Here is a 7,844-nt window from a genome sequence, read left to right as displayed (position 1 = left end):
AATTCAGCGGCCCAAAATTTCACTGTCGTAAATGATGGTGCAGAGTCCCCATACACAGAATCCAACTCATCTTTGATTTGCGTAGGCGTATTGCCTTTCAAAAACAAATATTTAATGACAGCTCGATACTCGATTTTGTCCATTTTCACAAAAACACTCACATCAACTTACTCAAACGACTGTTACATAACAACTGCGAGTCCAAAATGGCTGAAACTTCGGTGAGTAACTGTCAACAGATGAACAACGAAATTCACTAGCTTTTATTTACAAGTGCTGCTATCTTCACGTTGAGGTCGGAAACTTTTCAGACCACCCTCGTATATGTATATATCAAGCGACACGGTAGTATCGCGAAGCCAAGTGCAAGCGCGAACGGCCGTGTATACTTACGCCGTGACACTAGTTGATTGCACACCAGATTTCTTATTTGACCATAACGGTTGAACAGATGCGATTCTAGATAGGCTCAATCGATTGCTTGGGCTTACATTAGTTAATAAAACTGTCTTTTGCTCTACGTTCTCTAGAAGCTGAGATATTTTAGCTCAAAGTCCGAAATCGCTAAATTTTACTATTAAGGAATTCGTCGTCTGAGAAAATGTCCAGTTTGACGTATTTGTCGCCAGAGGCGCTACGGCTCAGATCAGCTTGGGGTATTCGGAAACTCGGTATAAGTCTGTTCTTTGTAGCTGCACTGCTGAACTGGTGCAATAAGTTAGAACAAGACAAAATATACTTTCTCACTTTAACTTATTGCACCAGTTCAGTAGTGCAGCTAAAAAGAACAGACCAAGTAGTATTTACATGGCAATTATTCCGTTTAGTGACTTCACCTCCGATTTCGATGAAAGTAGGCTCAAGCGACGCGTTTTTGTTAAAGAAACAACTTTTTTATTTTACAAAATCGTCGGTCTTTATTATAAAGCGAGATATTAATAGACAAAGTGGAGGGCACGTTAGGTTAGAAAATCTGTCATACCGTCTATCTCTAGCTGTGTGACTGGAGGGCTTTGCCTCTCCCCCCTCCAGACCCCGCACTGCGGCGGGATATGGGCCGCAATCTCTTCTGCTTAAGCTAAAGAGTGAATTTCTCACAAAAGATTGCGGCCGCTACCCCGCAACGGTGCAGGAGTCTGGAGGGCGAAGTCCCCTAGTCACAGCTGGCCGGTATGACAGATTTCCTAACCTAACGCGTCGTCCACTTTGTTGGCTCCCATTTCGCTACTTGGTGCAGAGCGACATTTTGTCAGAGGAAAAAGTTGTTTCTCGTGCAAAAACGCGTCGATTAAGCCTATTTTTATCGAAATCTGAGATGAAGTGAATAATTACTGAATAATTACCATATATAATTATGATAATAACAACGAGACTTTGTCACACACACACACACACACATACACACACACACACACACATACACACACACACGCACGCACGCACGCACGCACGCACGCACGCACGCACGCACGCACGCACGCACACAACTGTGATAAGAAGATTGGGGATTTTCAAAAAATCTAAGGTGAGGGCGTTATACTTATATTTACCAAAGTTAGCTGTCAAGAATTACAAGACTTTTACCATTAGTTGTACATATTAGTTACGAAAAAGTTGTCAATATTAAAGAAGCTATTAACGTAATATTAACGTAAGTGGGAAAGAACTACTTTACACATATAATGTTTATGTAAAATAACATTTTTATATTTGATATGTTATGTTTGTAGAATGCACATTTTGATTAGAGCAGTCTATATGACAGATGCTATAATTAACAGTTAAAATAATTAATTGTAATACTAAATTACTTATTAGATACATTTGTGATTTATTTACTTATTGTGTTCACATTTAATACTATAAAAGTTCTTTGCGATAAAGGATATTAAGATAATTGTGTAGTGTTAGTATAATTGTGTAATGAAAGATTCAACTATGAAGTATTTCTATGTGCCAGTATAATGATTAATAATCATTTTTTACAGTTAAGAAATTGAAACATGACATGATGCCCATTTTCCTGGAAACAGATTAGAGTTGTATCAAGTTGATTTGAACAGCTCTAGTTGGTGTGCGGCTAGTTCGTATGCCGTCGAAGTACCGTCGACCTCTACTTTCAAATGCGCGAGTATAACTCGTGCTCTCCTATTCAGGAGCCTCGTAAGATGGTGGGAGGAAAGTACCAGCGTGTTCGTGAGTCTAAGAACACGGCGTGCCCGGAGTAGGGTCCGCGTGGTGTTGCCCGGCGTCTCCGCGCGGGGAAGGAACTCCCCTTTCGGAGGAAATATCACTCTGAGACCCTTATTCGTCTCTGTTGTGAGTATCGGGGTACGTCCGAATGAGACTCAGCTCTGTTTGATGAGAGAGCAACAGAGGCTGACTTTGAGATGATGAACAGGCGAGCGGGACTCACCTGAACAGTCGTGCACACGGCGAAGTCGACGCCTAATTCGGTATCGCGTACGCGGCCGAGTCGTAGTCTGACGTTGACGTACACGTAACCGTAAACGTGCGTTGATAGTACCGCGTGTGTGACGAATGCTAAGTCTCGTCGAAACGAGAAGCGAATATTTCTCGCGTATAGAGTCGCGGATGCGACGACGCAGGAGTCTGGAGTAGACTTAGGCCAGCGAACGTGTGTCGCGAGAGCGCTGTGTCCCTGACAGGGAAGTAATAGCGAGCGTGTCTCGCGAGAGAGTTGCGGTCCTGGCAGCGTGGCAATAGCGAGAGTGCCTCGCGTGAGGGCTGAGTCCCTGGCAGCGAAGCAATAGTGAGCTTGGCTCGCTTGAGAGATGAAACGATGACTCGCGCGGAGTCGTGAGTTTGACCGTACTAAGTTTGGTTGGCGCTGGTACCCGGTATAGGCAAACGGAGATGTCGCGAAGGGATTGAAGAATGAAATCTGCAAGATGAAAAAATAAGCGAGATGAAGATGGAAAATAGAAAGAAGTAAATAAGGAATGTAAAATAGGTAATTTATATATGTGTGCATTGTAATTGTAGATGTTGATGTACCAATTTATTCTTTCGATTAACTTTTTTGTTCCAAAAAAATCGGTCTAACAACATTTACAATTACAGTGCGTATAGTCGGTCAATTAAAGGTTGTCACAACTTTTGTAATGCATTTTAGAACGTACCATTAGTTTCTGAGATGTGAGAATCTCTGCTGACACACACAGATAAAGCTACGAGTGACAGTCCGCCTGCATATTATGTCAAGAAGTTAATCAATATAAAAGGTTAACTACATTAAGAGGTTAATTTACGACATTACACTGTATTATATTTATATTGTTTAATGTTGCTTATGTTGTGATATTTTCAGAGAAGAAATAAGGATTATACAAAAAGAAGTGATATCCGTACAAAAATTACCTCTTTAAAAAAAGGTAAAAAAGAAGTCAAGTGCACGCGCTTTGTTCCACTTTGAAAAAATATTATAAAAAAAGTTATTGACAAAATTCTTACAAAAAGAAATGATATCAAACGGTTTACGCCAAGTGAAATTAATTTCATACACAATAAATATTATAACTACTTTACATGTATGAACACTACATCTAGTGATTTTATTTTTTGATAATTACACAAAATTATGAAAAAATAGTTTTTAAAAGTTTATTTAGTAAACATACAAAAGTAAAAATTTTGGAAAAAGTTAAATAAAATTTCACACGCACACACAAAATACTTGGCGTGCCAAAAGTGATCGCATTAATACTTTTAATCTTTGGAGTATGTTGTACGAGTAACATTAAAAAAAGTAGGCAACTATATTACAGAAATCTTTTCTCAAACGAAAAAATGACATGAGACTTCCGTGTGTACCTAGCAAACAGTTTGGTACCAAATTGTCGCCAAATTGATACCAAACCCTTATAGAAATTTAATACTGATAAGTGATAATTTGGCCAGCGATAATTACTGTCGTTCAATAATTTTATTACTCGTACGAGTAATAAAATTACTATTTATTACTGGCCAATTTATCACAGCCAGTAATATTTTTCTATAAGGGAATATGACCAAAACTTGACGGCAAATCCGATACCATCTACATCCGCAATATGCTTGAGTTTTGTTAGCAAAGCTTGGTGACAAAATCTGACGCCAAATTGTCGCCAAATATCAAGCAAAGTTTGGCGCTAAACTGCGCCGCACAAACCTTGATCGGTATTTGGCGTCAATTTGGCATTAGATTTCATCAAGATTTGTTCGGTATTTGGCATCAATTTGACGTCAAACTGCGCCGTACAAACCTTGCTCGGTATTTGACGCCAATTTGCCAACAACCTTTGATTTAGCAGATGTTGTGTCCAATTTGATGACATTTTGGCAGCAAAATTTGTAGTCAAGTGTTGGGAAAAATTTGTTCGAACAGATTTGGTTATCTGGGTAATTAGGAAAGTATTTATTAAACATAATTTCAGTCGCCTTGTAGTTATTTTTACATTCACCTAAAATCATCAATATGTTAAATTCTTTTTCAAACGCATTTATTTTGACAATATTAGAAAACATGCACCCACGCACGCACACACACGCGCACGTACATACATACGGACACACACACACACACACACACACACACACACACAACACAAAAGAGATATAATCCTATCGAACAACTTCCACATGGTACATCTTGGATAATACTAATGTCGGCGATACTATAACTTTCAAGCTTTATACGTGTACTTAAAAAAGTACATAATAAAAAATTACTTACAAAGGAACTAAACACGCCGCGTTAGATTTGGTTAATCTTTATATATGTGTAGTAATCCCTTTCCTCTGTACACAGCTTGTATGACTATTGCCAATGAGCACTAGTTTAGGAAAAACCGGAGTTGAATATTTTCCATGCGCTTAGAGTACCGCTTAAGAAGGAGTGAAATTCAAGTAGCCAGTGTGGCGCAGTGAGTAGGGAGCGCTCGACGTCATGCGTTCGATTCCGGGGTTTGTCCCAATTTTTTTTTCATTTTTCTGAAATATGAAATAAAATAAATTATTAATATATGAATTAGCCAACTATTATTCCAGTATTATTATCATTCACATTTTTAAACAAAATTGTACGAAAAGTAATGAGATACGTCTATCAATGAATAAATTTTTCTTTTAAATTTCGGAAAGGATTTTATTTCAACATTACGTTACTAGTCGTTATATTACTTTGGAATACTTGCCTGATGAAATTTCAAGATTTGTGTCCTGTGGGAACGGTTTAATAGTGGTATCGTTTTTGCTACCTGCGGACCCGTTTCTTTCTCATTGTATAGTGGAGAAATGATAGAGAAGAATTTTCCGCAAGTAGCAAAAACGATATCATTATTAAGCCACTCCTACAGGATATAAATCTTAAAACTCCATCAGGCGAACGTTCTAAAGTAATATAATGACTCGTAACGTTGAAATAAAATCCTTCCCAAACTTTAAAAGAATAATTTATTTATTTGTTGATAGGCGTATTTCATTATTTTTCGTACAATTCTGTTTAAAAAATGTGAATGATAATAATACTGGGATGATAGTTGGCTAATTCACATATATTAATAATTTATTTTATTTCATATTTCAAAAAAATAAAAAAAAGTTGAAGCATGCCGGAATGGAACGCATGGCTTCAAACATTCTAATTGCACTCTCTATTCATTGCGCCACACTGGCTATTTGAACTTCGCTCCTACTTAAGCGGTACTCTAGGCGCACGGATAACTTTCAACTTCTGTTTCTCGTAAACTAGTGTTCATTGACAACAGTTATACGAGCTGTGTTTACAGGAAACGAATTACTGCAATATATATAAAGATTAGCCAAATCTAACGCGGCGTATATAGACAGTCCCCTTGTTAATTATAGTGTTTTGGAAAGTTCTCAAGGTAAACTATAAAAATATATTATGAAAAATAAGATGTTTCATTTAAAAAATTAAAAATGGCTTTTACGTGATCTTTAAGCGGCTATTCAAAGTTAAAAGATCAAATCAATTATACCATCTTGTCCATTTTAAAGTCACATAACTTTTGTATAAACCATTTTTTTCTAAAATACTTCGTTTCCCCCTGATATAAGTTTGTAACACTTTAACTGACTCACTCAGTTAGTATAATTTTGCTAATTTTGATCAGACAATATAACCGCAACGAATATTTCCTTTCAGTCCTGAAATTTCAACTCCCCCTCTATATACTTCCCTACTCTGGAAGTACTTTATGTGGTCCAGATATTCCTACGTTGAGGAATATATCAAATAACGTTTGCATAAAATATACAACTTAATATTATTGATAATCATAAAGGACCCCGCACAAAATCTATGGAAAATGGTTTTCGGTCAAATTGGCTGAAATTTCACTATGTTATAATTTTCGCCATGCCGATAAAAAGTTATCATTGCACCAAGTCCCAAAAGTCAACATTTCCCAAGATATAAAGGATCAAAGTAGTGAAATATGGTCATCCGCAGTAGTAAGACGTTTGTTATAAGTATAAGTGATACATTGATATTTATTCACGAAATAAATAAAAATCGATTTTTACATATATACATGTTCTTGTTTCTCCAACTGTCAGGCCACAATTTGATCAGAAATTTAATTATTTATACGTTTTATTATACTTGAGACATTATAATTTCAATTTCTTAAAACAAAAATTTACTAATTTATGTTTCATAAAATAGCTAATGTCCATGAAAACGGGCGATGTGCAATACTGTGCGACGGTACTGTAAACTTCAAATCATTACTCAAAACGTACTTAATGAAAAAATACGTTATTATAGTATTTCGGAAAGCTCTTGAGATAAGCTACAAGAATATACAATAAAAAATAGGGAGTTTTATTTAAAAAATTCAAGTTGACTTTATCTTGACCTTGGCAACCCGACCCCAGGTCAAACTAAAAATATTAATAAATAGATTTCTTTAAACCCTATAACTTTTATTGGAAACATTTTTTCCTAAAATGTTTAGTTTTTGAGATATTTTGTCGTCCCGAAACTTTACTGACACCCTGTACATGTTTTTTATAGTATAATACATTGAAGTAAATAATTCAATATGTTAGATTTGAGGCTTTCACGGCCATTGATACAATGTCTAGATATAGCTTCCGGAATGGAGCCGTGTCTTGAATCAGCGATATGCCGACGTTTCGCAAACGTTGCAGTTTGCATCATCAGGGCTGAGAACTCTGATACTGAGCTCCCTTAGGTAAAGGTAGTCCTTATATGCCCCCCTCCCCCTCTCCCTTTGTGTAGATGGTGTTTAGGAAGTAGGAGTGGATTCAAGCCTCGTCCCCTACTCCCTAAACACCATCTACACAAAGGGGGAGGGGGAGGGGGGCATATAAGGACTACCTTTACCCAAGGGAGCTCAGTATCAGAGTTCTCAGCCCTGATGATGCAAACTGCAACGTTTGCGAAACGTCGGCATATCGCTGATTCAAGACACGGCTCCATTCCGGAAGCTATATCTAGACAATTCAATATGTTGTGATAAAAAATATTTTAGTAAAATTAATATAATAGTAAAGAAAATAATATTTTGCGTCTTCAAAAAATGTAGATAAAATATGTAAAAAGAATAGATAGGATGGAAGTATGGAAAAGATAGATTGAAATAAATAGATAGATACAAAGATATGAAGAATAAAACAGAAAAAGAAACGCAATGCATAAAGAGTGTTATGATTATTTTAAGCTCGCTTTACATGATTTATAATTCAGGACAGAATTCGGAACAAAATTCTATTTAAAAAAAAAAACATTTAGGAATTGGAATACATTTATAATAAATAAATAAATAAATAAATAAATATATATATATATATAT

Source organism: Odontomachus brunneus, unplaced genomic scaffold (genome assembly GCF_010583005.1).
Source record: "Odontomachus brunneus isolate Ranch 3 - 2012 unplaced genomic scaffold, Obru_v1 Obru_scaffold_219, whole genome shotgun sequence".
Classification (NCBI taxonomy): domain Eukaryota; kingdom Metazoa; phylum Arthropoda; class Insecta; order Hymenoptera; family Formicidae; genus Odontomachus; species Odontomachus brunneus.
The sequence above is the reverse complement of the archived record's forward strand: the minus strand, read 5'-3'. Positions refer to the sequence as shown.